Raw genomic sequence first — 12,263 nt, 5'->3', positions numbered from 1 at the left:
GGGGGGGGCGACTACTCTTCGGGAATTCTCGATCGATGCAACCGTCGGTGCCAAACGATAAACAAATAACGATTTCGGCAAAGAATCGTAGTTGAACGCGAGGCGTTCAACGTTACCATCTCTGTACAATTTGTCTAGCTAAGATCAGTAGTCTGTAGATCTCTGCTCGGTTGGCAGCTGTCAAGTCCTTTTCCGGGGTCGAGAAGACGAGAAGTGGCCTGGAGGAAGTGTAGCATGGTCTCGATTTACAGAATTATTTAGAGGTGTTGGACCACTTGAACGTAGCTCCACGATAGAAGTCAGATGTGCGCAAGGAGGGAAAGAGGGAGAGAGGGAGGGAGGAGCAGCTTCAGCTAGTGCAGTATGCTCCTGAATAATTCCGCATGGAAGCGAGTAGCACCTATATAGTTGCAGGCAAATGAGGAATAGGGCTCAGGGAGCTGAGATACGCGATTCCACTTCTCCGCGTTGTTGAACTATAACTCGCGGTAGGAATATAAGCAGTGGCAGCTATTACGTTGGCTCCTAACCTATTACGGCATTCGACGGCATAGCGCGGCAGCTTCGGGAGCTTCGGGAGCTTCGGGAGCTTCGGTGTAGGCTACTGCGTGGGGGAGAGCTTGGGTTAGGTGAGGTGATGTATTGAGATCCCATTGTATCCATGGAATCCCCTAAGATTGCCAAACGACGCTACCTCCTCCCACCTGACTGGCGCACCCCCGCCAGACTCTTCCAGCCCCCTCCCATCGCCCTTCGTTCCTCCCCCGCCCGGCCCTCCTTCCCCTCTTGCCCCGACTGCCGCCCACAATACGTCACTCTTATAACCACCAATGCCAACATCCCCGCGACATCCGCCTGACTCGCCCACCCCTTACGTTTCCTTATTTTATTCTTCTATCGGCGTCCCCCCTTGGCACCTTCCCCTCTGCGGATATGGCCGACGAGGAACAGTATAACTACACACCTTTTTTTCCGCAAACGTATGCAAATACTACCCCTGCCTAGCGAATATTCCTCGTGGCAGGGGATGAGTTTGATAGGGATGCCGAGCGCTCAGGGGTTGACTTTCTTTCCGCGTCTTCCTTCAGATCGATCGCCTTCGATTTAGTACGATGACCACGTGGTACGTGTACCCTGAAATCTGGAAATCGGGAGATTACTTTGGGTGCAGTCGGCTACCGAGCTGTACCCCGTCGCGTCGTCAGCTGGAAATAGTCCAGAGAGAACAGGTCAACAGGTGTATCCAATTTATTATGTAGCATAGTATTGTACCTGCATGCCTGCTCTACAGCAGGAGTAGTATCTTACCGTTAGAAGCGTCGGGACGCTCCTTCGACCCCTCCTGCACAGCGCGCAGGAAATTAGCACGCGGAAATGCGTTGAGACGCGTTCAAACTATTCTTGCATTATTCAGAGAGTTGATATAGGAATTTTAATTGGCCTCCAGCCAGGATATCGAGTCCTCTGGCCTGCCCCTCCTCCCTTTCAGCGCCGCTTACGTCGGGCAACCCTCCTCCCTCCTCCCTCCCCCCGAAGCAATATAATGAGCACAAATATCGGCGATGCAACGTCCGGGGCACGCGAGCAATGCAAATACAATTTGCGTAACATCGTTGCAGCCGTTGATGTTTGGTAAATGTTTGTGGCAGGAGCCGAGTGGTGAGTCGTCTCTCTCTCTCTCTCTCTCTCTCTCTCTCTCTCTCTCTCTCTCTCTCTCTCTCTCTCTCTCTCCTGCTCCTCTTCCACAATCCCCATTTCTCGTTTTTCTGCTTTCTATTCGATAGCCATGCACTATTCACGGTTGACCATTCTACCGAAAGAGTGGGGCGCGCGGGAGCCGAGGGGAAGGAGACAATGGAAACGAGTTGCAGGGTAGAAGAACAGGTGAAACGGGAAGACGATGAAAGAAGCAACGGAAAATTAAGAGAGAAGTTAAAATCGCTGCAGGATGTTTGTCACGATCTCAATTCGCATCTCCGAGTCGACTCTCTTGATGTTGATTCGAAAGAGCACGTAATTCCTCGGATAAGTAATGGCAGAAATTCCAGCATGATTTTCAACTGGCGAATGACGGGCGAGACTGGGGCTGGGGCGGGGGAGGGTGCCCGGTGCTATTTTTGTATGGGGAAAAAAATGGAAATTCTTCTGCCATGCAAGGTTGCCATGCAAGGACTGGGACAGCGCTTATTATACACGTGGCAAATTAGAGGGGTAGGACACTGCGAATGAGGCAATAATGCGAGTGGCAGGGCAGTGGGCCACGCGTCTCGTGAGGTCAGGTCAAAAGTCATAACTCATGATAGAGTCGGAGCAGAATGCGTCGTGCGCAACTACGATATGTAATGTATCGGCGCATCAATAGCACCCACGACCTAATTAGTGCATAATGCATTACAAGTGGCCCGTATGAATATGTACTTATATGCTGCAGCCGCGTTGCGGATTGTATCTTCCGATGTAGAGTGGGAAATGAATTTGCCTGGACACTGTTTGTTCGATTCTGCGGTCTCGCCGGGCAGTTGGGATTTCACCGGCAGCCGGTATCGCGCTCCACACACACGCGTGAGCGTGTGCGTTCGCTGCAGTTAGCTCTGCCGGCGACAGCCGAACGGGATCAATGTCGATCGATCGAGCGTCATTAAGTGGGACCTCAGGTCCTTCGAGGGCTCTGTTTTATTTTCGGGCAGTTTTATTTTCTCCCTTAAATTTTAACAGTTTAACAGCTGCAATTGCCTTCCATTAAAAATCATCGGTGGATGTCTTCTCGAAGCCTCGTATATTTATTTATTCAGAGATAGTTGCCCTGGTCTCTTGTTGGACGAGCAACTCCTAATGCCCGACTCCCAACCCCGAGAGAAAAGTCGCATCCGCCGAGAACTGGACCAATGTTTTGAATTTTCCTTCCCAATACTTGCCCACCCCTTTTACTTCCGTACCTCCTTCGATTTTACGCAAAGACCCTTGAAATATAACGCACGAATTGCCGCCCCTCGACGGCCCGTCGAGGGTGGAAAGAGCCTCGCAATTGCCGAAGGAAAATAGTGGCTGCGCGCTCCCGCCACAACGGGAATAACCAATTCTTCAGTCTCAGGCGGCGAACCCCGCGAAACAAAGTAAAGACAAACGCGCACAATTGGCACGTGAAATTTAAAGAAGGCCAAGACAGCGTACGGCGGGAAGCTTCGCGGCGGAGGAGGAGGGCGAGGAGGCGCGAGGGAGGAAGATGACGAAGGCAGCGCGTAGTGGTGCGTAGCTGCAAGGAGCAACGAGTCAAGAGTGAGAGAGAGAGAGAGAGAGAGAGAGAGAGAGAGAGAGAGAGAGAGAGAGAGAGAGAGACTAGAAAGCTGGCAGCAACATCGCGCAGCTCACTCAATATACCCGCAGTGTTCGAGCCCTTATTCTTTTCTCTTCCTTCCAGCTCGCTGAAAATTTACATTTCCTCCCATTTCCTCCCCATTCCATTGGCGGGAGGTGGCTGGGAACTGTCTGTTTATCCCGCTTTCTTTTAAAGAGTCGCTCATGGCTATCCCTCGATCTCTCTCCCTGCTGCTGCTGCTGCTGCTGCTCCCCTCGCGATTGCGTGGGCGCCTGATGTGGCCCTGAGCCCGCACCACGAGCTCCGACACTCGATGCGATGATCCACCTCGGCCCTCTCGCCGTTACGCGCTGTTACGCACTGTTATACGCACTGTTATACGCAGAGACCAGAGACAGTATCCTCCATTTAGAGAAGAGATTACGCTTCGTTGCCCGATAATCGAAAGTATCCTCGGGAATAAGGTCGCCTTTATGCGTGCGCGCAGACCTTCGGGATTCGGGTGGGCGAGAATTACCGAATCGATTTTACCTGTTCTCTTTCTCGAGTAGCCGCAGGGAGATGCACTCCGTGGGGCCTGAATGTCAGCTGCAGGACCAACGAGATCCGAAGCTGATCCGATCGCCTTTCGAAATTCGGAAATTCGGAAATTCGGAAATTCGGAAATTCGAAAATTCGGGTTCCCTCGGGCCGCAGGACAATCGACGTAATTCTCAGCCGGCGTGTCCTTCCGCGCCTCTCTCGCGTTTGGCAGTTTAAGGCGCGGGCTGCTTCCCCGGAACGAGGCACTCTTAATAAAGAGCTTAGGGAGACTAAATAGAAACATTTTTCCGTCGACTCGGCTCCATTCAGCGCGCACTGACTCCGCTGCAATGAAACCAGTGGTGGCTGCTCGTGCATAAGTAATCCGCGGATGAGGCTGCCCAAGCCTTCTTGGGCATCTCCTTCTCTATCACCTTCAGCGAGGCCCCAACGTAAGCTCAACGTAAGCTGCCACGAGCACCCTCCACTTTAACCATTCTTCCTTTGACCCTTTCCCCGCTCACCCGCTTTCCCCTGGCTTTCCCATGGCTTTCCCAGCCACTTTCTCACTCGAATTTCACCGTGAGACGTGCCTGCTTCGTTTGTCGTAGCTTTTTCGTCGTAGCTTTTGACAATCCTACCAGGAGGTTCGTTGATTTCTTTGGACAATCCTTCAACGGAATCTGCGTGTCTTGTTAGCATCTGCTCGCGCGTCAACCCGCGAGAAACAGCAGTAACAGCGAGATACGCGTAGCCTGCGGTGCAGGTGATCCACATCAGAATCGAAAGATCGTAGGAAGCGAAGGCGCCGAAAGATTGAGTAATTATTCGCCATAGGCTCGTGAAAAATTGCCACCTAATCCCGAAATCGATGGGTCGGAAGGATATGAGAGCAGCGAGCGAAGCACTCGGAAGCCTCCTAGGTAGGGTGCCTGAGCCTTGGAGAATCGTTTCACCCCCAGCCTGCTGGTGCTGCTCGTGCTGCTCGGGGAGGGTCTCTGTGTCGACCCGGTATTATGAAAATAATGTATCGATATCGTAATAAGGGAATGATTGGCTACGGCGACGACATGGCCGACTATTATTCATAATGTCGTGCCGAGGCTCTTTGCCAGCCGTTTCTATCTGCGCGTTATATCCTTTCCCTCGCCCTTTCCCTCGCGGCGGCTTCTCTTGCATGAGGGTCGCACGAATCTTCCAAGGGGATGATGAGAGAAATATCGCGGAGTCATCTTGGTTCTCTACAGCCCTCTACAGCCCTCTACAGCCCTCTACCCTTCAGTACAATTTTTCTTTTATTCCCATCTCTCGAAGCGTCTCGATCCACGAATAAAATCGCGTCGCGCTACGACAATTATTATACTATACTATATGGGCTGAAGGATAACGATAGGAGGAATGGGGGCAGCGGGGGGGGGGGAAGGAAAAGGAAGGAAGGAATATAAAAAAAAGGGATCCAACTCTAAATCGTGGCCCGTCTATCTCGCGGTAGCGCGAGCTTTTGCCCTGGCGATGTATAATTTATAAAAGAGCATTAAATTGTCTATGTCGCGATGGCGGCTCTGCTGCTCCCACTCTCTCATTCCCTCATTCTCTCATTCTCTCATTCTCTCTATTCCGCCTCAATCTCCGACTCTGTCCCGCGTTTCTCTAACCCCACTTGGATCTACAGTATACCTATAGCTTGCCGGTACGGGGGATATGCTTCGGCTGAAGGAACATATTAGCTCGACTTAAGGCGCGGCATAATGATCCTCGGCCGACACCGCAGTCTTATTCGCCGGAGCTCTCGACGGAGTCTTATGCCACGAAACTCGCCAGCAGCTCCCCAGTGCCTCCAGCATCTTTAGGGTCACCGCGAGCATTCCCGGCATCAAGAAGAATCCTAGGCTAACTTTGCGGCCAGAAGAGCGAGGGGGAGGAGGCTGAGCAGGAGCACTCAAGCGGAAGTAACTGCGCGCTCGCCGAGCCAACGCTGATTGTGAACTGTGACTTTGCCATCGCGGCTAGAACGAAACGAGAGGATAAAAAAAATAAAGAGACAGCTTAAGACGGCAAGGACCGGGACGGAGAGAGAGAGAGAGAGAGAGAGAGAGAGAGAGAGAGAGGGAGGGAAAGCGGAAGGGAAAGAGGAAACTGAGCGGGCGCGTTAGTAGCCTTATCAGAAAATCGAACGAGCTTATATTGCAAATCTTTATTCATCGATACTGTATACGTATATGGCTTGGACTGCACTCAGTTTCCAAGTAATATAAAATCCCTTGGACGAGCTGCGAAGCTTCGATCCTCAATCGGTAACGGGGATCATCGTGGGTAGTAGGATACACATATATGATGCGTGTATCACGAGCGTCTTGCGAGGACAACATAAGAATACCGCGCACCCGATCGAACGATTCATAAATCACTGGCAAAAACCTGCCTTGACCGAGGAATCTACCGAAATATATAGATCCTCGCTTTCCTCTCTATTTAGGCGGTCGCTCGTAAGTAAGCAGGGCTGACCGTTTCCCACAGTAAATACTTGGAGTGAGTTGCAACTTCGTCCCCTGTCGGCCCCTTAAGCTTGATGCATGGCGAAGCGCGAGTGCGTCGGAGAATTCGAAGAAATTAAATCGCGGACGAAGAAGGAGACGGAATTTTAAGGTGTGCTTCCTAAGTCGTTACCTTTCCCAATCGTGGAATCACGAAGAGACGTACTGGCTGCTGCTGCTGCATAGCTTAGATTCTTCAGTTGCTGGCGATTCGTCATGAGTTTCAAGGACGATAAGAGTGGGTCTGGAAATGTGGAAATATGTTACGGATGGGGAGCCGATTGGCAGGTGACGGCCGGTCATTCATCATTTTCGATCCTTTGAATAGGCCGCCCATGGGTTGCGGACAATCTCGTCCTAGTGCTACTCGTAGCTGTTACTCGTAGCTGGTGGTGCTGCTGGTGCTGGTGGTGGTGGTACCACTGCAGCCCTCGTTCCATTAATAATTCCATCCCATACAGTGCCCTCACTATTGTCATATCTCTATCGTGCAGTTGTAACGTGGCTGATCGAGTTGCGGCTACTAAACAACCGGAAGCAAACGTCATAATGATATTTTCGAATTGGTCCATCCTTAGTTTTGATTTTTTCTCAAAGCTCTGTCACACGAGCCCTCCTCTTGTTTTCCTCAAACGCGCGTTTATCCGAACGATGTGAAGTGTCGCTTAATCCAATTTCCGGAGAATACGTGAGCGAGCCAGAGGAGAGTGCACACAAAGAGAGAGAGAGAGAGAGAGAGAGAGTAAAACACGTATACTCGTTCCGCTGGCATAAGAGAGCAGAGAGTGGCAAGGGTATTCCTTTAAACGGGCACAGTGTCCAGTAAACCTCTTAAGCTCGCGTCCAAAGTTATCTTTAGAGGGCATTAGCAAAACCGGGCTCACCTTTAACGTCGCCAATTACGGGAGATTCTCGGCGCTAATCCTATTATCCACATTAGCTCATTATTGCATAACCGTAGCCGAACACGTTTCCAGCATTTACAGTAGCGAACACTAATGAACAGTCGTAGAGTATCTGTCTTCCCTACGTCTTTCGCATACGCTTTGATTTCCCACGATTTTCCCTCGACTCGCAAGCAGCTTCGATCCATCAGGCTTGCGACTGTCCGCGTAGCTGTACCGGAAGCAGGAGTCTGTTCGCGTCGACTGTCAAGCCGGAAATGTATATGTTTCTTGAACGATGCCACTCTGCTCTGATTCATGAAATCCCTAATTCGCGGCCAATTTCAGCTGGTGCGTTTGCTGGGAATAACCCTATAAACATAGATTTATGACACACTATCTAGTATAGTGTGTACAGAGATTTATATCGATATTCGACGCGATCGCTTACAATGCCAACTTCAGGCTGCGCCAATAGAAAGAAAAAAGCAGAGAATGAAAAAGTGCTTGAGTTGGCGAGTTTCGAAGGAACAGAAAACGCTCTCGCTTATCCGGAGAGTTCTCAGATTTTATTTAGATCCTGGCAATTGCGAGTCGTGAATGCGAAACCTTTCCCGAGAGTTCAGGAATTCGGCAGCTTCTTAGGCCAATCACAAGGGGTGCTATAGGTTACAGGGTGCGATCCGATGTCCACACCTCTGTTGTCAGCTAATGCTCGGCCATTGTACGGGGGTGGCTCGTAAGCGTTCGAATCTCCTTGAGGGGTTGAGCGGCTGCTGGAATCTTCGTCCTTTTTCCTTCACGAAAAGGGATACTACTGAAAATAGGCAGCCGAGAGTGCGAGGGAGTTAGCGAGTGGGGGTGCGAGAGAATAAGGGGGAATGGAAGAGCGATGGGATAGAGAGAGACAGAGAGAGAGTAGGAAAGGGAAAAAAGTGGTCGAGAGAGCCTTGGACCATGAGTATTAGCAGGGACTCTCGGGTAGAGCCCCGAAACGAGAGAAACCACCCCCGGAATCTCTCGATAGCGCAGTCCCTGGTGATGGCGGTGCTGATGGTGCTGATGGTGCTGATGGTGCTGATGGTGCTGATGGTGAGAACGGCAGAGAGTGGCCTATCGGTTGACGGCAATCCGACCAAATCTCTTGGACTATAAACGGCTAAACAAAGAGGTCCATTCTTCAAGAGCAGGACTCCCGCGCCCTTATCGGACTCTGTCCAGTTCTCGCGATCATCCATCTGGATCTGTCGGCCGTTTGATCGAGCCAAAGGGAGATCCTTCTCGACATGCGGGAGATTTTCTCGCTTCGGAGGACTCGGCCTCTTACCCACTACATAGCCTACAGGACCTGAACAGCCGCGGCTCTCCTGCGAATATTTCAAATGGACTACTCGTGGAAGTCGTGGAAGTCGTGGAAGTCGTGGTAGATCGGGTCGAGGTCCTCGGTCGCAGGTCGGTCGAAGCAAAATAGACTCGGGTGGCTCTCCTGCGACTCCTCGATGACTCTTTCTTAACCGACCGGCCCTTCATCCCTCCCCCCATCCAGTCCCATAATAAAAGAAGGCAGATTAATGCCTTCGGTCTTGAATCCAATCAACATTATTCCGACAATAGTCCGCCAGCCAATGGCCTGGCTCTCTCTCTCTCTCTCTCTCTCTCTCTCTCTCTCTCTCTCTCATTCTTCGATATTATCAACATTCAGACACCCCTGCACCCTCCACCCTCCACAGCCTCTGCACTCGCTCTCTCACCCCACGAGCAGGTTCTCTCGCCTTACAGGTTCGACCCACCCTCGCTGAGAGGAGGTTCGATCTTAATTCTACGAAGCGTGCGATAAGTATGCTAACTTCGGCAGCGCCGGGAGACAGCAGGAGCGGCACCCGCAGCCAACCCCTATTATAAAGCTTGAAATTAGCGGCATGTTCGTTGGAAAAAAAAAGTCTGGGGAGGAAGGTATGGCAGGTTTCGACGTTAATGTCTACCAGACGCACCATTAGCCGATCGGATGATAGCCAGGAAAGTCTTTCTTAATCAGCGCCGAGATAAATCGTCCTTGCGCCTCGCGTCATTCGGATCATCCGGGTCCACGTCCTTCCTTCCCTTGGACAGAAGGGAGTTGCAGCCTTCATGCTATAATGGGGGCAAATACACAGGGAGCGAGAAGTGTTTGCGTCTGCGATGTGTGACGCTGTGACGCGGTGGCGCGGTGGTGCTGGAGACATTTCGGAACCTATAAAGGAGTGTTTTACGAGGGAGGATAACGCGATGAAAGATGCGACCTCTGGCCAGTCATGCCTAAAGAGTACGTGTGTAACCGGAGCATCCGGCTTTCCCTCTGGATAGTCGGGCCCGTCGTCTCTTGCGTCCCACTATCCCCAGTAGCCATAATATATCAATTCCGTATTCTAATGTCCAGCGGTTAATTCAAAAAGTGCCAACGCTGCGGAATCTAAGCGGTGGACACCGTCAGCGAGGTAAGGGAGGGCACGCTTTCCTGGGGATCCTAAAGGATCTCCCCTCTCTCTCTCTCTCTCTCTCGCCTGCGACGGAATGGGGATGCCTGCATGTTCCGCAGGACGACGTCGGTCACGACGCCGGACAAGTCGTCCCTCCGTCACGTATGACTTGCTGATACATGCGAGATTTGCACGAGGTTGATCCTCTCGCCCATTCGGCCTGCTACTTCCACTCCCATGTAGCCTTGTACTGCCGTCGCTACTACCGGAACTTTCTAGCCCCTTTTCAGATAATTGGGAGAATGCGTGTTTGTGGTCGCTTTGGGACTCCTCGAAGAAGTTGCCACGCTTACGCCTTAACTTCCAGAGCTCCCCCCACCCCCACCCCAACCCCATCTCCCTCTCTCTCTCTCTCTCTCTCTCTCGCCCTCCCCATTTCCTCCTCCGCGCATTGTAGGATATCTAATTTCGTTTGACTGTACCTGCTCGAATAATCTCAACTGCGCCAGCAGCCTCACTGCTGCTCTTCTCTCACAGTTCAGTCGTTGATGCAGCACTTCTTTTAACACGTTTGCGTTTCTATCAATCAACTTTCAACGTAGAGTACTTCGGAAGGCGATATAGGCAACCGAGTAAAAAGCCTGGAGCAACTATTGAAAAAAAAATGGGCACCGAGTCAAATTTTCAGTGGCAGTAAATAACGTGGAAAAAGGAGTTGGTGGTCGACACGTTCTCTCTTCCCTGTTGAGTTGTGAGCTTCTCGCTCGTTCTCCTTTTTCCTCCACTTCACCCCTTCACTTCCCTATCTAGAGTAAAAACCCTCTCGGCGAACGTGGTCTCAGATAAAAAATTAGCCGGAGTTGCAAACGTTTCCACCTTAAATCATATATTTATCGCGACATTAATTCAACCCTTTTAGGTCCCCTTTTTTCCTGGCGGATGGCGGCTCGCAGTCCGGCCCCACGCCTCCTGGACGACAGCCCGTTACCTCGCTAATTTCTCAGATTCAAGTATTTTTATGTACCGCCACGTACACCCTGGAACCCCGCTGGAACTGTAGAATCGTGGAACCGGGCTAAATCCTCTCGTTTATTATTTAGAGAGGGTCGCCCTCCGACGTTCTATACGTGCGGCACGCACCTTTCTCTCACCCCTACCCCTACCCCTACCCCTCCTCCTCCTCCTCCTTCTCCTCCACCATACTTCTTCCCCTACCATTACACACCACTTTCTCCCTCTGCTCTCTTTTCCCTTCTTTCCGTCCCTCCTCTCTCCCTCTTCACGTGATACTCCACGTATTATCTCTTCTTACTTTTCCGCCCTCGATCGGCTATCTTGACCCCCGTTGCGTTAGCACCCGGCGAATTAACGTCCGCACCATTTTTTTCGCTTTATCGGGCTTTGGAGAGCGAGAAAAAGCGAAGAAGGGAAAAACGAGAGTCGATCAGCGCGCAGGTATCGACGACGACGACGACGACGACTTTGAAACCTACGTGCCAACTGATGACGAGGCAACGTTGTTTATTTAATAAATATATACACGTCATGCATAATGCCTCGACCGGCTGGGCCTATTTTTACCGGTACCCTTGTTGTCATAGGACCGAAATTCCCTTTTTCCCCTCGCAAGAGCATACGATGTGCTGTGCCTACCTCATTCTCAACAATACACCAGTGCAATAGAGAGTCGGAGGTTCCCCGCCGCTATACTGGACCGAAAACTCATCTCTAAAGGAATTAAATTAATTCCAATAAATCCTCCAAACACACGAGGCTCTATGAATAGTACAAACATGAACATTCAAATTGGCCTCCAGCCCTTAAATCTCATGAGAGGCCGATCGTGAGATTTCTGCTTTCTAGCGTTGCTTTATACTTGGAATATCCAGCCAATATTATAATGTTTCTTCTTCTAATGTTTTCTCGGTACATTTCCGCACACTCGGATCGTTCGAGCTCCGATCGTTCAGGCTGCACATTTACCCGTAGCATCGCACAGCACCGTGTAGTGGCTACAGTGCCGAGCAGCATAGCTAGCATATGGCATATTGAAACACAGGCCAGTGCGACGCATGCATACGCATGCATCCCTGGACGATTATGTAATTTCATTGTTGGCGAGAATGCTGCGAGTCGCACGGATGCTTGGCACTACAGTCCCAAAGAGGGTAGCAGAAAAGGAAGTTTCACTACGAGTCTGTCCGTATCTCGGCTTTTCGGTCTCCACGTCGAAATGGGTACCGCGGAGTCTCGAAGTCTCGACGTCCCTGGATAGAAAGAAGGAGAGAATACGAGACGGGCGGGCGCGCGCGAGAGTGAGAGCGAGAGAGAGAGAGAATATAAGCGCAACCGGTGGATAGAGATAGAGAGCGTGGGTCTTTGTCTGCTGCCTGCGAGACTCTCCGAGTGCGTGAGAGAGTGTGTGATGGTGGGAGTGGGCCAGGCATGGTGCGGGGCCGGAAGGGAGGTAAAAGGAGGCCTGTTGGTTGGTTTCAACTATATTTGTTTATATTTACACAATAAGCAACAGCCCCGCCGGTTGGGTTGCTCG

The 12,263-nt window shown here is 51.2% G+C and overlaps 1 protein-coding gene across 19 annotated transcripts in view; it reads left to right on the top strand.

Moving 5' to 3' along the window:
- LOC107273146 (forkhead box protein P1) overlaps positions 1-12,263 on the top strand; it is a 138,028-nt gene that overhangs the window by 63,450 nt on the left and 62,315 nt on the right. The gene's annotated exons all lie outside the window — the stretch shown is intronic.

The sequence above is a fragment of the Cephus cinctus genome, unplaced genomic scaffold (genome assembly GCF_000341935.2).
Source record: "Cephus cinctus unplaced genomic scaffold, Ccin1 Ccin1_scaffold1439, whole genome shotgun sequence".
In the NCBI taxonomy this organism is placed as follows: Eukaryota; Metazoa; Arthropoda; class Insecta; order Hymenoptera; family Cephidae; genus Cephus; species Cephus cinctus.
Note: the sequence above shows the minus strand (reverse complement) of the source record. Positions and strands in the feature narration are given on the sequence as shown.